General features: G+C 39.4%; 1 pseudogene; it reads left to right on the forward strand.

Annotated features, from left to right (window-relative positions):
* The window catches only part of LOC127670613 (leucine-rich repeat-containing protein 58-like), a 78,148-nt pseudogene extending 58,481 nt beyond the window's left edge, over positions 1 to 19,667 (forward strand).
* The last annotated feature ends 452 nt before the right edge of the window (positions 19,668 to 20,119 follow it).

Below are 20,119 nucleotides of genomic sequence, written 5' to 3' on the forward strand. Positions count from 1 at the left end.
GCAGTGTCTTTCTGGTGGCATTGATTTCTAACAATTTCAGATGACAGGAATTTCACACAGTTTGTCTGCCACATAAAACTTCATACCACAACATTCCTCATAAATTTTCACATTTTCAAATCTTTCAATACTGTTCTCATTTCAACTGAAGTCCTGAAACAGCAATCATCAGAAAACATGGCATAGCTAAATGTGAACCATCTTGATGTCTGTCCAGCTAAATAAGCAATTAGTTCTCTGAGTCTGCGGTCAGCATCATGTGGGCGAATCCCTGACACTGCTTCACATTATGTACAATGTGTAACATGATTATATTGACCAATAAAATTCTTGTACCTCTAGAACCATAAGTTAATTGTGACATCACTCTAACCATTATTCTCTACCTTCTTATCCAAAATTATGAAAAGTGTCCTTTAAACACTTCCCAACACATTTTGAAAATTTTGTGTATCTCAAAATCTAAAATTATTTCTTGACACCATATTAGGATAACAGTGGATTAAATCCTGAGTCTTTGCAAACAAACAATGTGCTCTAAAAATTATGCATAATTTTTAGCACCTAGAATTCTTTACTTTTAAAATCTATTCAAAATGTGGGCATGTAACCCCCATTTTTCAGACTAAGTTAGCAGACCACTTGCCCAAAACTCACAAAGGTAATGGTTTGCCCCTAACATGAATTAAAATTTGCTTGACCATCTTAAATCTGTAGTTCACAAGCTCTATAAGTCTGGGACCCTTTAATATATTCCCAAATATTCTGGATGCTCCAATAATAATATTATTTTCATGGATCATTCATTACAATAATTCTGCTACCATTATGAATCATTAAATAATTATCTCCTGATTCAAAGGTATTTGGGGACTCTTGTGAAGAGTCCTGTGAACACAGAAGGGACATGACTCAAGGGTTGAGAATCACTGCTCTCACTGAATTTATAGTAATTTCAGAACTTCAAAGGCATCTTTCTTTTCTTTCAAGAAAAAATAAACTAACTCCAGTATACTCTCGTTTTCTTCCCTCCTTCTTCCTTCTTTCCTTCCTTCACTCCTTCCTCTCTGCTTCTTCTCCTTATGTTTTTCCTTTTCTACTGATAAAATCTTCCTTGAAGCCAAAATTATCTGTCTTCAACTAAAAGCTACTTGTCTAGATAACCATCAGCAGCTTTGGCAGTCTAAATCTTTTAGGGGAATATTTTTTATTCTCTCTGAACCAAAGACTGCTATTAATAGCTATAATAACCACGGACTCATTTATTTACTGTACTTTAATTCAGTTTAAAGATTTATTACCAACTCACATATTCACCAACCATGGGCAACTTATCCCTTTTGTTAAAAATTGATTCTTTTCTTAAACAAAATATCCTGATTACCGTTTTATCTCACTTTAATCTTCCCAGTTTCTCTCTACTCTCATCCCTTCTGGATCTATTCCATTTCTGTTTCTCATCAGAAAAGAATAGGATTCCATAAGATAAAAACAAAACATACTAGCAAATCATATAAGACAAAAAGCCCATCTCACTGAACTAGGACAAGGCAAATCAACCTAAGGAAAGGAGACTAAAAGAATTCTTTTATATTAATTATTTTAATTGTAAACACAGATATTTACAGTTAAGGGTCTTTATGGAATGTAGAGTTTCATGATATTTAACAGATGTCCTAGAAAGGTTGAGACTCAGTCTCATATCTGTTTTATGATATAATTAGAAATTGTACTTAGCAAGTCTCTTTGTGATTATTTGTTCTAGTGGTAAAGCTACCAATGGTACTTCATATTTTTTATGTATTATTATCAGTATTATTACTAATCCCCAATTTATTTTTACAGTTCTGTCTCTATCCCTTTCCCTCTTTGCCCTCTGACCTTTCCTCACCCCATTCCTCCACCACATTCTCCAAGGGAATGGCCCAAACTCCAACAGACCCACCCCCCACCACACACCACCAGGCCTACACATGTCCTGGGACCTCAAGTCTCTCAAGTGATAGGTGCGTCTACTCTCAGTGAGGCCATTTCAGTGAGTCCTAGTGTGTGTGCGTGTGTGTGTGTGTGTGTGTGTGTGTGTGTGTGTGTGTGTGTGTGTGTGTGAGGAGCCTTGGGCCACCTAGTGTATGATGCCTGCTTGGCAGTTCATTGTCTGAGAGATCTGGAGGATCCGGGTTTATTGAGACAACTGGTCTTCCTATGGGTCGCACTCCTCTTCAATTATTCCAGACTTTCCCTCATTCAGCTGCATCTTAGGATCAATAATAGTGTCAGCCTTGGAGCCTCCCCTTCAGATGGGGTCCAATTTGGACTTGTCACGGTACCTTCTTTCTCTCAATCTCTTCTCCATTCTTGTGCCTGCAGTTCTTTCAGACAGGAACAATCCTGGGTCAGCATTTTTCACTGTGGGACAGCAACCCTATGCCTCCACTTGATCCCTGTATTACTACCAGAGGTAGAGTCTTTTTTTTTTTTTTGCTTAAATCAATCAAGTGGAAACAAAGAGAACCATACAAAGAATCAACGAGTCCAGGAGCTTGTTCTTTGAGAAAAATCAACAAGATAGATAAACCCTTAGCCAGACTGACCAAAGAGCACAAAGTATCCAAATTAACAAAATTAGAAATGAAAAGAGAGATATTACAACAGAAACTGAGGAAATCCAAAAAATCATCAGATCCTACTACAAAAGCCTATACTCAACACAACTGGATAATTTGGAGGAAATAGACAATTTCCTAGACAGATACCAAAGACCAAAAGTAAATCAGGACCAAATATATCATCTAAACAGTCCCATAACCCCTAAAATAGAAGGGCTCATAGAAAGTCTTCCAACTACAAAAAGCACAGGACCAGATGATTTCAGTGCAAAATTCTATCAGACCTTCAAAGAAGTCCTAACACCAATACTCTTCAAAATATTCCACAAAATAGAAACAGAAGGAACCCTACCCAATTCCTTCTACGAAGCCACAGTTACGCTGATACCAAAACCACAGAAAGATCCAACAAAGAAAGAAAACTTCAGACCAATCTCCCTTATGAACATCGATGCAAAAATACTCAATAAAATTCTTGCCAACCAAATCCAAGAACACATCAAAACGATCATCCACCATGATCAAATAGGCTTTATCCCAGGGATGCAGGGTTGGTTCAATATACGGAAATCCATCAATGCAATCCATTACATAAACAAACTCAAAGAAAAAAACCACATGGTCATTTCATTGGATGCTGAAAAAGCATTTGACAAAATTCAGCATCCTTTCATGCTTAAAGTCTTGGAAAGAACGTGAATTCAAGGCCCATGCCTAAACATCATTAAAGCAATATACAGCAAACTGGTAGCCAGCATCAAACTAAATGTAGAGAAACTTGAAGCAATCCCACTAAAATCAGGGACTAGACAGGGCTGCCCCCTTTCTCCTTATCTTTTGAATATTGTACTTTAGGTAGTAGCTCGGGCAATTAGACAACATAAGGGGGTCAAAGGGATACAAATTGGAAAGGAAGAAGTCAAACTATCATTATTTGCAGATGACATGATAGTCTACCTAAGTGACCGAAAAAACACCACTAGAGAAGTCCTACAGCTGATAAACAACTTCAGCAAAGTAGGAGGTTATAAAGTCAACTCCAGCAAATCAGTGGCCTTCCTATACTCAAAGGATAAGCAGGCTGAGAAAGAAATTAGGGAAATGACCCCCTTCACAATAGCCACAAACAGTATAAAGTATCTTGGGGTGACTCTTACCAAACATGTGAAAGATCTGTATGACAAGAACTTCAAGACTCTGAAGAAGGAAATGGAAGAAGACCTCAAAAAATGGGAAAACCTCCCATGCTCATGGATCGGCAGGATCAATATAGTTAAAATGGCCATTCTGCCAAAAGCAGTCTACAGATTCAATGCAATACCCATCAAAATCCCAACTCAATTCTTCACAGAGTTAGAAAGAGCAATTCTCAAATTATCTGGAATAACAAAAAACACAGGATAGCTAAAACTATTCTCAGCAAGAAAAGAAATTCTGGAGTCTTTTTTTTTTAAAGATTTATTTATTTATTATATGTAAGTTCACTATAGCTGTCTTCAGACACACCAGAAGAGGATGTTGGTTCTCATTATGGATGGTTGTGAGCCACCATGTGGTTACTGGGATTTGAACTCAGGACTGTCAGAGGAACAGTCAGTGCTCTTAACCACTGAGCCATCTCTCCAGCCCCCCAAGAGGTAGATTCTAAAACTTCCCTCTTCCCACATTTTGGCATTTCATCTAAGGTCCTTTCCTTTGTGTCTTGAGACTCGCTCAAGGCTCAGGTCTCTGGTATGTTCTAGAGGGTCTCCCAACCTAGCTCCTGAGATTGCATATTTCCATTCATTATGCTGGCACTCTGGCTTCACTCCTGCTCCTCCCACCCCACCATATCTGATTATGTTTCCCTTTTCCCTGAACATCCCCCCAACTCTTCTACCCAGTTCACTTTGTCCCTCTGTCCTCTGCTTTCTTCTCCCTCCTGAGTGAAAATGCAGCATCTTAAGTCCAGTGGTGGTGGTGCACGCCTGTAATCCCAGCACTTCGGAGGCAAAGGCAGGCAGATTTTTTAGTTCTAGGCCAGCCTGGTCTACAGAGTGAGTTCCAGGACAGCCATGGATACACAGAGACACCCTGTCTCACAAAACCAAAAATAATAATAATAATAATAAAATAAAATAAAAAAATAAAAAAGAAAGAAAAAAATAAAAACGAAAATGAAGCATCTTCACTTGGGCCCTTTGGCTTCTTAAACTTGAGTTCTCTGGATTGTATCCTGGGAATTCTGTATATTTTTGGCTAATATCTGCTTATTAGTGAGTACATGCCATTCATGTCTTTTTGGGTATGAGATACCTCACTCAATGTGATATTTCCCTGTTCCATTCATTTGCTTGCAAAACTCATGATGCCCTCATTCTTAATAGCTGAAGAATATTCCATTGTGTAAATGAACCATATTTTCTGTTTCTATTCTGTTGGTGTAGGACATCTGTGTTGGTTCCAGCTTCTGGCTATCAGAAATAAGGGCACTATGAACACAGTGATGCCCGTGCTCTGTGGCATAGTCAGGTAACTTTAGGGTGTATGCCCAGGAGTAGGATAGCTGTGTCTTCAGGTACATCTATTTCCAATTTTCTGAGGAACCTCCAGATTGATTTCCAGAGTAGTTCTTTCAGTTTGCAAGCCCACCAGCAACCAGGAGTGTTCCTCTCTCTCCAAGTCTTCACCAACAGGTACTGTCCACTGAGTTTTTTTCCTAGCCTTTGTGAATGGTGTAAGGTAGAATTGCAAGGCCATTAAGAATTGCATTTCCCTGATCACTAAGGAATTTGAACTTTTGTTTAAGTGCTTAAAGTGCTTATCTGTCATTCAAAATTCCTCTGTTGTAAATTCTCTTTAGTTCTATACCCGAAATTTTTTTTTATTGTGTTGTTTGTTTTTGTTGGAAGTTAGCTTCTTGAGTTCTTTTTTTTTAATTCGATATAATTTATTTACATTTCAAATGATTTCCCCTTTTCTAGCCCCCCCACTCCCTGAAAGTCCCATAAGCCCCCTTCTCTTCCCCTGTCTTCCCTCCCACCCCTTCCCACTTCCCCGTTCTGGTTTTGCCGAATACTGTTTCACTGAGTCTTTCCAGAACCAGGGGCCACTCCTCCTTTCTTCTTGTATTTCATTTGATGTGTGGATTATGTTTTGAGTATTCCCGTTTTCTAGGTTAATAACCACTTATTAGTGAGTGCATACCATGATTCACCTTTTGAGCCTGGGTTACCTCACTTAGTATGATATTCTCTAGCTCAATCCATTTGCCTAAGAATTTCATGAATTCATTGTTTCTAATGGCTGAATAGTACTCCATTGTGTAGATATACCACATTTTTTGCATCCACTCTTCTGTTGAGGGATACCTGGGTTCTTTCCAGCATCTGGCAATTATAAATAGGGCTGCTATGAACATAGTAGAACATGTATCCTTATTACATGGTGGGGAGTCTTCTGGGTATATGCCCAGGAGTGGTATAGCAGGATCTTCTGGAAGTGAGGTGCCCAGTTTTCGGAGGAACCGCCAGACTGATTTCCAGAGTGGTTGTTCATTAGGGAAATGCAAATCAAAACAACCCTAAGATTTCATCTTACACCAGTCAGAATGGCTAAGATTAAAAATTCAGGAGACAGCAGGTGTTGGAGAGGGTGTGGAGAAAGAGGAACACTCCTCCACTGCTGGTGGGGTTGCAAATTGGTACAACCACTCTGGAAATCAGATTTGGAGTTAGTGAAGATTGTTTTCCCCAATTTGTAGGTTTCTGATTTTTCCTATTGACTATGTACTTTGACTTGCAGAGGTTTTTCAGTTTCGTTAGGTCCCATTTATCAATTCTTGATCTTAGAATCTGAACCATTGGAGTTCTGTTTAGGAAATTTTGTTCTGTGCCAATGTGTTTGAGGATCTTTTCCACTTCCTCTTATATTAGATTCTGTGTACCTAGTTTTATTTTGAGGTCCTTGATCCACTTGTAGTTGAGCTTTGTGCAATGTGACAAATATGTATGTACATTCATCTTTCTACATACCAACTGCCAGTTAGACCAGCACAATTTATTGAAGATGCTTTCCTTTATCCATTGTATATTTTTTACTTCTTTGTCAAAGATGAAGTGTGCATAAGCGTGTAGTTATATTTCTTAGTTTTCCATTCTGTTTCATTGATCAACCTGTCTGTGATGTACCAATACCATGCAGTTTTTATCACTATTGATCTGTAGTATAGTTTTAGATCATGGGTAGTGATTGCCCCACACATTCTTTTATTGTTAAGAATTGTTTTTGCTATCCTGGCAGGTTTGTTTTTCCATATGAAATTTAGAATTGCTATTTCCATGTCTTTGATGAATTTTGTTTGAATTTTGATGTGGATTGAAATGAACCTTTACAATACTTTTGGTAGGATGGCCATTTTTACTATGTTTAAACTATCAATCCATGAGCATGGGGGTTGACTCCATTTTCTGAGGTCTTTTTAGATTTCCTTCATGAAAGACTAGAAGTTCTGGACATACAGATCTTTCACTTGTTTGGTTAGAGTTACATGAAGATATTTTATATAATTTGTGACGATTGTGAAGGGCATTATTTTGATTATTTCTTTTTCAGCCCGTTGATCATTTGTCTAAAGGAAGGATACTGATTTTTTGGAGTTAATTTTGTATCTGGACACTTTGCTAAAGTTGGTTATAAGTTGTACTAGTTCTCAGGTAGAAGTTTTGTGGATGTTTACATATACTATCATATCATTTGCAAATAGTGATACCTTGAATTCTTGCCAATTTGTATCCCTTTGATTTCCTTTTGTTGTTGTAGTTCTCGGGCTACACCTTCAATTACTATATTAAATAGATATGGGGAGAGTTGGCATCATTGTCCTTTTCCTGATTATGGTGGAATTGCTTCAAATTTCTCTCCATTAATTTGATATTGGCTGTTGGTTTGCTATATGTTACATTTATTTTGTTTAGGTATGTGCCTTGAATTCCGGTTCTCTCCATTATTTTAACATGAGGTTGTGTTGATTTTGTCAAATGCTTTTTCAACATCTAATGAGATGATCATGTGATTTTTTTCATTTAGAAGGTTTACATACTTGATTAGGTTAATGTATTTTCACATATTGAATCAACCTTTTATCCCTGTGTTCTTGTATTCAGCTTCCTAGAATTATATTGAGTATTTTTTCATTGACATTCATAAGGGAAATTGGACTGAAGTTGTCTTTCTTTGTTGGGTATCTGTGTGGTTTAGGTATCAGAGTAATTATGGAATCATAAAATGAACAAGGTTGTGTTTTTTTCTGCGTTTGCCTTAAGAAATAATTTCAGGAGTATTATTTTTATGTCTTCTTTGAAAGTGTGGTAGAATTCTACACTAAAGCCATCTGGGCCCTGAGCGGTTTTTGGTTGGGAAATTTAATTTTTTTTTAAGTTTTTTTTTTATTTGATATATTTTTTATTTACATTTCAAATGATTTCCCCTTTTCTTTTTTTTTAATTTTTTTTATTTGATATAATTTATTTACATTTCAAGTGATTTCCCCTTTTCTAGCCCGCCACTCCCGAAAGTCCTGCAAGCCCCCTTCTCTCCCCCTGTCCTCCCACCAACCCCTTCCCACTTCCCTGATCTGGTTTTGCCCAATACTGCTTCACTGAGTCTTTCCAGAACAGGGGGCCACTCTTCCTTTCTTCTTGTACCTCATTTGATGTGTGGATTATGTTTTGGGTATTCCAGTTTTCTAGGTTAATATCCACTTATTAGTGAGTGCATACCATGAATCACCTTTTGAGTCTGGGTTACCTCACTTAGTATGATGTTCTTTAGCGCCATCCATTTGCCTAAGAATTTTATGAATTCATTGTTTCTAATGGCTGAATAGTGGTGCATTGTGTAGATATACCATATCTTTTGCATCCACTCTTCTGTTGAGGGATATCTGGGTTCTTTCCAGCATGTGGCAATTATAAATAGGGCTGCTATGAACATAGTAGAGCATGTATCCTTATTACATGGTGGGGAATCCTCTGGGTATATGCCCAGGAGTGGTATAGCAGGATCTTCTGGAAGTGAGGTGCCCAGTTTTCAGAGGAACCGCCAGACTGATTTCCAGAGTGGTTGTACCAATTTGCAACCCCACCAGCAGTGGAGGAGTGTTCCTCTTTCTCCACACCCTCTCCAACACCTGCTGTCTCCTGAATTTTTAACCTTTGCCATTCTGACTGGTGTAAGGTGGAATCTCAGGGTTGTTTTGATTTGCATTTCCCTAATGACTAATGAAGTTGAGCATTTTTTAAGATGCTTCTCTGCCATCCGAAGTTCTTCAGGTGAGAATTCTTTGTTTAACTCTGTACCCCATTTTTAAATATGGTTGTTTGGTTTTCTGGAGTCTAACTTCTTGAGTTCTTTATATATATTGGATATTAGCCCTCTATCTGATGTAGGATTGTTGAAGATCTTTTCCCAATTTGTTGGTTGCCGATTTGTCCTCTTGCTGGTGTCCTTTGCCTTTCAGAAACTTTGTAATTTTATGAGGTACCATTTGTCAATTCTTGCTCTTAGAGCATACGCTATCGGTATTCTGTTCAGAAACTTTCTCCCTGTACCGATGTCCTCAAGGGTCTTCCCCAGTTTCTTTTCTATTAGCTTCAGAGTGTCTGGCTTTATGTGGAGGTCCTTGATCCATTTGGATTTGAGCTTAGTACAAGGAGACAAGGATGGATCAATTCGCATTCTTCTGCATGCTGACCTCCATTTGAACCAGCACTATTTGTTGAAAAGGCTATCTTTTTTTCCATTGGATGTTTTCAGCCTCTTTGTCGAGGATCAAGTGGCCATAGGTGTGTGGGTTCATTTCTGGATCTTCAATCCTGTTCCATTGATCCTCCTGCCTGTCACTGTACCAATACCATGCAGTTTTTAACACTATTCCTCTGTAGTATTGCTTGAGGTCAGGGATAGTGATTCCCCCAGAATTTCTTTTGTTGCTGAGAATAGTTTTAGCTATCCTGGGTTTTTTGTTATTCCAGATGAATTTGATAATTGCTCTTTCTAACTCTGTGAAGAATTGAGTTGGGATTTTGATGGGTATTGCATTGAATCTGTATATTGCTTTTGGCAAAATGGCCATTTTTAACTATATTGATCCTACTGATCCATGAGCATGGGAGGTTTTCCCATTTTTTAGGTCTTCTTCCATTTCCTTCTTCAGAGTCTTGAAGTTCTTGTCATACAGATCTTTCACATGTTTGGTAAGAGTCACCCCAAGATACTTTATACTGTTTGTGGCTATTGTGAAGGGGTTCATTTCCCTAATTTCTTTCTCAGCCTGCTTATCCTCTGAGTATAAGAAGGCCACTGATTTGCTTGAGTTGATTTTATAACCTACCACTTTGCTGAAGTTGTTTTTCAGCTGTAGGAGTTCTCTAGTGGAGTTTTTTGGGTCACTTAGGTAGACTATCATGTCATCTGCAAATAATGATAGTTTGACTTCTTCCTTTCCAATTTGTAACCCTTTGACCTCCTTATGTTGTCAAATTGTACGAGCTAGAACCTCAAGTACAATATTGAAAAGATAAGGAGAAAGGGGGCAGCCCTGTCTAGTCCCTGATTTTAGTGGGATTGCTTCAAGTTTCTCTCCATTTAGTTTGATGCTGGCTACCGGTTTGCTGTATATTGCTTTTACTATGTTTAGGTATGGGCCTTGAATTCCTGTTCTTTTCAAGACTTTAAGCATGAAAGGATGCTGAATTTTGTCAAATGCTTTTTCAGCATCCAATGAAATGTCCATGTGGTTTTTTTCTTTGAGTTTGTTTATGTAGTGGATTGCATTGATGGATTTCCGTATATTGAACCAATCCTGCATGCCCGGGATAAAGCCTACTTGATCATGGCGGATGATCGTTTTGATGTGTTCTTGGATTCGGTTGGCAAGAATTTTATTGAGTATTTTTGCATCGATGTTCATAAGGGAAATTGGTCTGAAGTTCTCTTTCTTTGTTGGATCTTTGTGTGGTTTTGGTATCAGCGTAATTGTGGCTTCGTAGAAGGAATTGGGTAGTTTTCCTTCTGGTTCTATTTTTTGGAATAGTTTGAAAAGTATTGGTGTTAAGTCTTCTTTGAAGGTCTGTTAGAATTCTGCACTGAAACCATCTGGTCCTGTGCTTTTTTTGGTTGGAAGACTTTCTATGACTCCTTCTATTTCTTTAGGCATTATGGGACTGTTTAGATGATCTATTTGGTCCTGAATTAATTCTGGTATTTGGTATCTGTCTAGGAAATTGTCCATTTCCTCCAGATTCTCCAGTTGTGTCGTGTACAGGCTCTTGTAGTAGGATCTGATGATTTTTGGATTTCCTCAGTTTCCATTGTTATATCTCCCTTTTCATTTCTAAGTTTGTTAATTTGGATACTTTCTCTGTGCCCTTTGGTCAGTCTGGCTAAGGGTTTATCTATCTTGTTGATTTTCTCAAAGAACCAGATCCTGGACTCGTTGATTCTTTGTATGGTTCTCTTTGTTTCTACTTGATTGATTTCGGCCCTGAGTTTGATGATTTCCTGCCTTCTACTCCTCCTGGGTGAAATAGCTTCTTTTTGTTCCAGGGCTTTCAGGTGTGTCATTAAGCTGGTTATGTATGCTCTCTCCATTTTCTTTTTGGAGGCACTCAGGGCTATGAGTTTTCCTCTTAGCACTGCCTTCATTGTGCACCATAGATTTATGTATGTTGTGTTTTCATTTTCATTGAGTTCTAAAAAGTCTTTAATTTCTTTCTTTATTTCTTCCTTGACCAAGGTATCATTGAGTAGAATATTGTTCAGTTTCCATGTGTATGTGGGTTTTCTGTTGTTTTTGGTGCTATTGAAGACCACTTTTACTCCATAGTGATCTGATAGGAGGCATGGGATTAGTTCGATCTTCTTATACTTGTTGAGGTCTGTCTTGTGACCAAATATATGGTCAGTTTTGGAGAAGGTACCATGAGGTGCTGAGAAAAAGGTATACTCTTTTGCTTTAGGATAGAATGTTCTATATATGTATCTGTTAAAGTTAGTTGGTCCAAAGCTTCAATTAGTTTCATTGTGTTCCTGTTTAGTTTCTGTTTTCCTGATCAGTCCATTGAGGAAAGTGCAGTGTTGAAGTCGCCCACAATTACTGTGTTAGGTGCAATGTGTGCTTTGAGCTTTAATAAAGTTTCTTTTAGGAAAGAGGGTGTCCTTGCATTTGGAGCATAGATGTTCAGGATTGAGGGTTCTTCTTGTTGTATTTTTCCTTTGATCAGCAAGAAGAGTCCCTCAGAGTCTCTTTTGATGACTTTGGGTTGAAAGTCAATTTTATCTGATATTAAAATGGCTACTCCAGCTTGTTTCCTGAGACCATTTGCTTGTAAAATTGTCTTTCAGCCTTTTACTCTAAGGTAGTGCTTGTCTTTGACCCTTAGGTGTGTTTCCTGTAAGCAGCAAAATGTAGGGTCCTGTTTACGTATCCAGTCAGTTAGTCTATGTCTTTTTATTGGGGCATTGAGTCCATTGATGTTAAGAGATATTAAGGAATACTGATTGTTACTTACTGTCATTTTTGACGTTATTTTTTAAATTTGATTGGTTAACCTCTTTTGGGTTTGATGAAAGGTTACTATCTTGCTTTTTCCAGGGTGAAGTTTCCCTCCTTGTATTGGTGTTTTCCTCCTATTTTCCTTTGTAGGGCTGGGTTTGTGGATAGATATTGGGTAAACTTGGTTTTGTCATGGAATATCTTTGTTTCTCCATCTATGGTGATTGATAGTTTTGCTGGATATAGTAGTTTTGGCTGGCATTTGTGTTCTCTTAGGGTCTGCATGAGATCTGCCCAGGATCTTCTAGCCTTCATAGTCTCAGATGAAAAGTCTGCTGTGATTCTGATAGGTCTTCCTTTATATGTTACTTGGCCTTTTTCTCTTCCTGCCTTTAATAATCTTTCTTTGTTTAGTACATATGATGTTTTGATTATTATGTGACAGGAAGTATTTCTGTTATGATCCAGTGTGTTTGGAGTTCTGTAGGCTTCTTGTATATTCATGGGCATCTCTCTCTTTAGGTTAGGGAAGTTTTCTTCCATAATTTTATTGAAGATATTTGCTGGCCCTTTAAGTTGTAAATCTTCACTCTCATCTATGCCTATAATCCTTAGGTTTGGTCTTCTCATTGTGTCCTGGATTTTCCTGGATATTTTGGGTTACACGCTTTTTGCTTTTTGCATTTTCTTTAACTGTTGAGTCCATGGTTTCTATGGTATCTTCAGCATCTGAGATTCTTTCTTCTATCTCTTGTATTCTGTTGTTGATATTTGCATCTATGTCCACCGATTTCTTCCCAAGGTTTTGTATCTCCAAAGTTGTCTCCCTTTGAGTTTTCTTAGTTGTTTCTACTTCTGATTTTCGATCCTGGATGGTTTTGCTTTGCTCCTTCAGTTGCTTGTTTGTGCTTTCCTGTAATTCCTTAAGAGATTTTTTTGTTTCCTCTTTCATGACCTCAGCCTCTTGACCAAAGTTCTCCTGTATTTCTTTAAGTGTTTTTTTGTGTTTCCTCATTATTGGCTTTTGTATTCTCCTGGATTTCTTTCAATGATTTTTGTGTTTCCCTTGCAAGGGCTTCTAACTTTTGATTCATTTTCTCCTGAATTTCTTTATGTATGTCCTTCATGTGTTCCTGTACCAGCATCATGACCAGTGATTTTAAATCCAAATCTTGTTTTACTGGTGTGATGGGGTATCCAGGCCATGCTGGTAAAGGAGAATTGGGTTCAGATGTTGCCATATTGCCTTGATTTCTATTATTGGCATTGCTGCATTTGCCTTTTGCCACATAGTTCTCACTGGTGTTAGTTGGTCTTGTCAATGTTGGACTCACCAGTGCAAGCTGCCCCTTCCCAGGTGGCCTCTGGTGAACAGCTTACCTCCTGCACTGCCTGGAGATAGGGTGCTGATGCCCAGGCTGTTCAGATCCCGAAGCAGACACCTGAGGGCTCCCGCTGAGGCCTGCTGGATTCACTGGAGCACACCGACTTCTCCCCGCTGTGGGCTCGGAAGCCCCTCTTGCCTCTTGCAGGACCTGGAGATGTGGTGTTGCCGCCCAGGCTGATCTGGATCCGGAAGCGGAGAGGTCTGAGTGCTCCTGCCAGAGGCCTCCGGACTGGAGCCTAAGCTCTGTCTCACAGGAGCAAGCTGTGCTGTGAGCTCCCAGACTGCCTCTGGGTGCACACCAGGTCTTATGCACTTCCTGGAGACAGAGTGCTGTGGCCCAGGCTGTTCAGATCCCAAAGCAGGCACCTGAAGGCTCCTGCTGGGGCTCCCTGTATTCACCAGAGCACACCGACTTCTCTCCTCTGGCTGCCCGGAAGCCCCTCTTGCCTCTTACAGGACCTGGAGATGAGGTGTTGCCACCCAGGCGGATCTGGATCCGGAAGCAGAGAGATCTGAGGGCTACTGCCAGAGGCCTCCAGACTCCAGAAGTTTAATTTTTCAATTTCCTTAGATGATATGTGATTTGATGGTGTACCTGATGCCAATTTTATTTTGGTGCATGTTATCTGTCTAGGAAATCATCCATTTCATTTAGATTTTCCAGTTTTGTTGAGTATAGGCTTTTGTACAAAGATATGAATTTTTTTTTAATTTTTCAGCTTCTTTTGTTATGTCCCCTTTTTAATTTCTGATTTTGTTCATTTAGATTCTGTCTCTGGGCCCTTTACTTAGTTTGGCTAGGGGATTTATCTATAATGTTGATTTTTTTAAAGGAACAGCTTTTGGTTTCTTTATTTGTATTATTCTCTTTGTTTCTACATTTTTGATTTTGGTTCTGAGCTTGACAATTTCTTACCCTCTCCTCCTCTTGGGTGTGTTTGTTTCTTTAGGTTGTGGGGCTTTCAGGTGTGCTGTTAGTGTGTTAGTGTGTTAGTGTGTTAGTGTAAGATCGCTCTAGTTTCTTTACTAGGGCCCTATGTGCTATGAATTTTCCTCTTTGCCCTGCTTTCACTGTCTCATAAGTTTGGGTTGTTGTACCTTCATTTTCATTGAATTCTAAAATGTTATTCATTTCTTTCTTTACTTCTTCCCTGATGAAGTTATCATTGAATAGAGAGTTGTTCAATTTCCATAAGTACATGGGTTTTCTGGGAGTTTTGTGTTGTTTTTGAAATCTAGCCTTAATCTGTGATAATCTCATAAAATGCACAGGATTATTTCAATCTTCTTGTACCTGTTGAAGCTTGTTTTGTAACCGATTATATGGCTAATTTTAGAAAAGGTAATATAAGGTATGGAGAAGAAGGTATATTCTTTTGTGGTAGTGTAAACTGTTCTATATATATTTGTTAGATGCATTTGAGTCATAACTTCTATTAGTGTCACTGTGTCTCTGTTTAGTTTCTGTTTCAATGCTCTGTCCTTTGGTGAGAATGGGGTGTTGAGGTCTTCCACTATTACTGTGTGTGATTCAAGGTGTGTTTTCAACTTCATTAAAGTCACCTCTTATGAATGTGGATACACTTACATTTGTGGCACAGAAGTTCAGAATTGAGACTTTCTCTTGGTTGATTTTTCCTTTGATTAATATGAAGTGTCGTTTGCCATCTCCCTTGAAAATTTTTGGTTGAAAGTCTATTAGCTATTAGAATGACAACTCCTGCTTGTTTTTTGGGACTGTTTGCTTGGAAGACTTGCTTCAAGCCTTTAACTCTGAGGTAATGTTTACCTTTGTCATTGGGGGTGTGTTTCTTATATGCAGCAAAATGCTAGATCCTTTTTGCATGTCCAGTCTGTTAGCATATGTCTGTTTATTGGGGAATTGAGCCTGTTGATATTGAGAAATACTAAGGATGGAATATTTTAGTTCCTGTTATGTTTGTTGTTGTAGATGGCATTATATGCACGTGATTCCCTCCTTTTGATTATTTTGTTCTGAGATAACTCTTATCTTCTTTTCTCATTGGTGAAGGAACCTTCCTTGTTTTGGAGTTTTCCTTTTAGAATCCAAGTAAACATCAAAGCAATCATCCACCATGATCAAGTAGGCTTCGTCACAGGGATGCAGGGATGGTTCAATATACAGAAATCTATCAATGTAATCCACTATATGAAGGAACTCAAAGGAAAAAACACATTATCACTTCATTAGATGCTGATAAAGTATTTGACACAATCCATCACTCCTTCATAATACACGTAATCCACTATATAAAAAAACTCAAAGAAAAAAAATCACATGACCATTTCATTAGATGCAGAGAAAGTATTTGACAAAATCCAATACCCTTTATGATAAAAGTCTTGGAAAGATCATAAATTCAAGGACCATACCTGATAACAGAAAAGCAATACACAGCAAAGCAGTAGCCAACATCAAACTAAATGGAGAGAAACTTGAAGCAATCCCTCTAAAATCAAGAACTAGACAAGGCTGTCTATTCTCTCCCTACCTGTTCAATATAGTACTCAAAGACCTAGCAAAAGCAATTAGACAACAAAAGAAGGTAAAGGCAAATAAATTGGAATGGAAGATATCAGAATATCACTATTTGTAGATGATATTTGCCTAAGGGAGTACTACTCAGTTATTAAAAACAACAAATTCATGGAATTCTTACGCAAATGGGTGGAACTAGAAAATATCATCCTGAGTGAGGTAACCCAGTCACAAAAGAACACACATGGCATGCACTCACTAAAAAGTGGATATTAGCCCAGAAGCTTGGAACACCCAAGATAGAATTCATAGAGCAAATGAAGCTCAAGAAGAAGGAAGACTTCAGTACTTCATAGAAGGGGGAACTAAATACCCACAGGAGGAGATACAGAGACAAAATGTGGAGCAGAGACTGAAGGGAAGGCCATCCAGATACTGCCCCACCTGGTGATCCATACCTCATACAGTCACCAAACCCAGACACTATTGTGGATGTCAGCAAGTGCTTCCTGAAAGGAAGATGATATGGCTGTCTCCTGAGAGGCTCTGTTGGTGCCTGACAAATACAGAAGTGGATACTCACAGCCAACTAATGAACTAAGCATAGGGTCCCTAAAGGAGGAGCTAGAGAAAGGACCCAGGGAGCTGAAGGATCTTGCAGCCTCGTAGGAGGAACAAAAATATGAACCAACCAGCACCCCAGAACTCCCAGGGACTAAACTACCAACAAAAGAGAACACATGGAGGGACCCATGGCTCCAGCCACATATGTTGAAGGGAATGGCCCTGTCAGACCTCAATGAGAGGAGAGGCCCTGGGTCCTGTGAAGGCTCCACGTCCCAGTGACAGGGAATGCCAGGATAGGGAAGCGGGTGTGGGTGGGGTAGTAAGCAGGTGGAGGAGGGATGGGATATGGGTTTTTGGAGGGGAAATGAGGAAAGGGGATAACATTTGAAATGTGAATAAAGAAAATATCTAATAAAAAAGTGAGTGAAATAAAAAGTAACAAACACATTGAAAGTAATAGCATTGTTAGATCAGAGCAGGAGGAGGGAGCAAGATTAGAAGGAGAATGCAGAGTTTAATATCTTAAATATAAGGCAACTTTATAAAATAAGAGCAATATGCACAATGCAGAGAGAAAGAGGAAAAAGAAGAAACTACAGAGTGGAAGGAGCAGGTAGGACCCTCCTTACCACAGGACTGAACAGGTATTTTCTTAAAAGCAAGGCAAGCTTAGACGTAAAGAGGACAAAGCTTTCTGCTATGGACTTGGGTTAAATTCATTTAGCAACAAACTTGAAGAAGCTTTTCTTTCTCTATGCAATAAAGATTGGAGTTCATTTTTCATCCAGAATGAATGAGTTCATTCTGCGCAGGTGCTTGATCTTTTGCTCCAAATGCATTTGTAAGTATAGATATGTTTGTGTGTGTGTGTGTGTGTGTGTGTGTGTGTGTGTGTGTGTAATTATGAGATATGGATGTAGTTTGGCCCAACTGGTTTTAATGGAGATATATGAAGGTGTAAGCATGAATCCATATATAATTTTATGTGAGTTTATCCATGTTTACTTATGTAAAAACATTCTTCTGCAAATTTGACTCTCTTCTTCTGGTTCAATAGAAGTTTATTGCTCCAAATGCCCCCCCCCAGACAAACAAGCAAGAGGCATCTGGACATGAGGGGAAGGGTTCTAGCAAGCAATCCCTTACTTAATCCACCGCTGTTTTAAAATGAGGTGCTAAGTGCCAGTCTGATTTGAAGATGCTATAATTTTGGTTGTATGGTTTTGGCTTCTTTATCAAAAGACAAGTGTCCACAGGTGTGTGTGTTTTATTCTGCGTCTTTGATTCTATTCAGTTGATTAACCTGACTGTCCCTGTCCACTATCACACAATTTATATCCCTATTGCTCTGTAGTACAGCTTGAGGTCAGGGATGGTGATTCTTCCAGAAGTCTTGTTCAGAATTGTTTCATTCATCCTGGTTTTTTTGTTTTTCCATTTGAAACTGAGAATTGCTCTTTCCATGTCAGTAAATTATTGTGTTGCTATTTTGATGGGGATTGCATTGAATCAGTAGATTTCTTTTAGTAAGATGCCCATTTCACTGTATTAAACCTATCAATCCATGAGAATGGGTGACCTTTCAATCCTCTGCTTCCCCAGCATGGCAATTCTTTTTTTTTTTTCATTTTTCTTCAATTTATTTTTTAAAAAAATTCTCTTTGCATCCTGACTGCGGTCCCCCATCTCCTCTTCTAGTTATGATCTTACAAATCCCTCTCCCTCCATATTCCCCTCTACCCTGTGCCATGCTGCACCACTTCTGATGGGGTTGAACCCTTCAGGTTCAGGGATGCACTGCCTCATCAGGCTTCCTAGGATCCCACTGGATGGAGGAGACCGGGCTAGGGGAGGCCAAAATCAACTGGTCCATCCACAGAATGTGGGGCATTGCTCTCAGGAGGCGCTGCTGTGACTGCTGCTGGTCGCTTCCACTGGCACGCTGGGTGGTGGATTCCTTCTCCTGCTCCTGGACATGAGTGGCAATGACCTCGCAGTGCTGGGACCAGACCTGCTGACACTGAGCAGCCCGCGCATGCTGCTGGCCAGGAACAACCAGCTGGGCGGCCCAGGCTTGCTGCCAAAGGGCATGCCTGGCCCAGTCGCTGCTCTGCTGCAGCCTCCAGGTGCTCAACCTCAGTGGAAACAGCTTCCAGGAGCTGCCTGCCTCGCTGCTGGAGCTGCATGTGCTTCAGACCTTCAGCCTGGGCAGCATTTAGCTGCAGAGCATCCTGGCAGAGATGGAGTACTTGCAGAGTTTATACCTTGGAGTAAAAGTCATTGAAGAAATCCCACCAGAATAATTAGCAAATCTGCCTTCTCGGAGTTACTCGGTGCTGCGTGACAAGATCCAAAGTGTGCCGACTCAGCAATCACAGTTGCATTCGCTTCGATCCTCAGTTTTCATAACTTGGTGACATACCTGCCTCGAGAGATCCGTAATCTTATTCCCTGGAAAAGTTGAGTTTACGAGGAAACCCGTTGGCTGGTTGTTTTGTTAGAGATTTTACATGACCATACAGCTCTTCTGGAATTAGCCTCAAGGACCATTAAGATCCGAAGTTTTTCATACACACGATGGACTTCCTGGGAATCTTCATAGATACTTGGGTTCAGCCGACAATTGTCCAAAACCCAAAGTGTGGTGGAGTCTATTTTGACTGTGGTGTCAGACAAATTAAGGTTGTGGGTTTCTGAGGGAAGTACCGTCTTCCCTCATGCACTGCGTGCTCCAGAATGCTCCTCCCACTGCACTCTGCCTCACGCAACTCCACATCCCAGAGTGAGTCCGACTCAGAAGATGAAGCCAGTGCACACAGAATGCAGAAAGTTCTTCATGGTTGGGGAGCAGTGGGTATTGATAAAACACGGAGCAGAAGTGACTTAAAAAGAAACCGGGTCTTGAAGTTGATTGGAGACCTGAGCATTTTTCGTCTTGAATGTCCATGTAAGACTTTGCCATGGTGTGAAAGAAAGGTTTTGCATTTTATCTTCACATTTGGCAGGAGTGAGTCCGGTCCCGAGTTTGGATTCTTTGAGTGTAATTTATTATCAATGGCAGTTCAAAATTAAGCCGATTGACCACAATTTTCATGTAAGTCTTTGAAGAAACACTAACAGCATGGTTCATTCTGAAGAGCAGTCATGTTTGCAATCTGTCAGAACAACCTCGGGCAGCTGAGTTGATTAAAGAATTCATCACAGTCCTCTTACCAGGGTTGGTTTATGCTGAACACTATACAGAAATAAAATGAACCTTCTCCTTGTGTTACCCCTGGACTGTTGAAAGCCTTTCTAAACAACTAACTGGACAGTAAGGCCTATAACTTTTAATATATTTAAACCAGCTCTTGTCTTGTGTGATTGTTACTAACTTTATATAAACTAGCAGTTCCTTAATCCTAGCAAGATTATGGAAGCTTATTATAGAAATTATTTCAGAGCAACCTACAACCTGACACTGTGCAAAACACTTGGAAATATACTTTAACTAGCTGAATAATTGTATACATAATACCTGAGTT

The sequence above is a fragment of the Apodemus sylvaticus genome, chromosome 20, assembly GCF_947179515.1.
Source record: "Apodemus sylvaticus chromosome 20, mApoSyl1.1, whole genome shotgun sequence".
Taxonomy (NCBI): Eukaryota; Metazoa; Chordata; class Mammalia; order Rodentia; family Muridae; genus Apodemus; species Apodemus sylvaticus.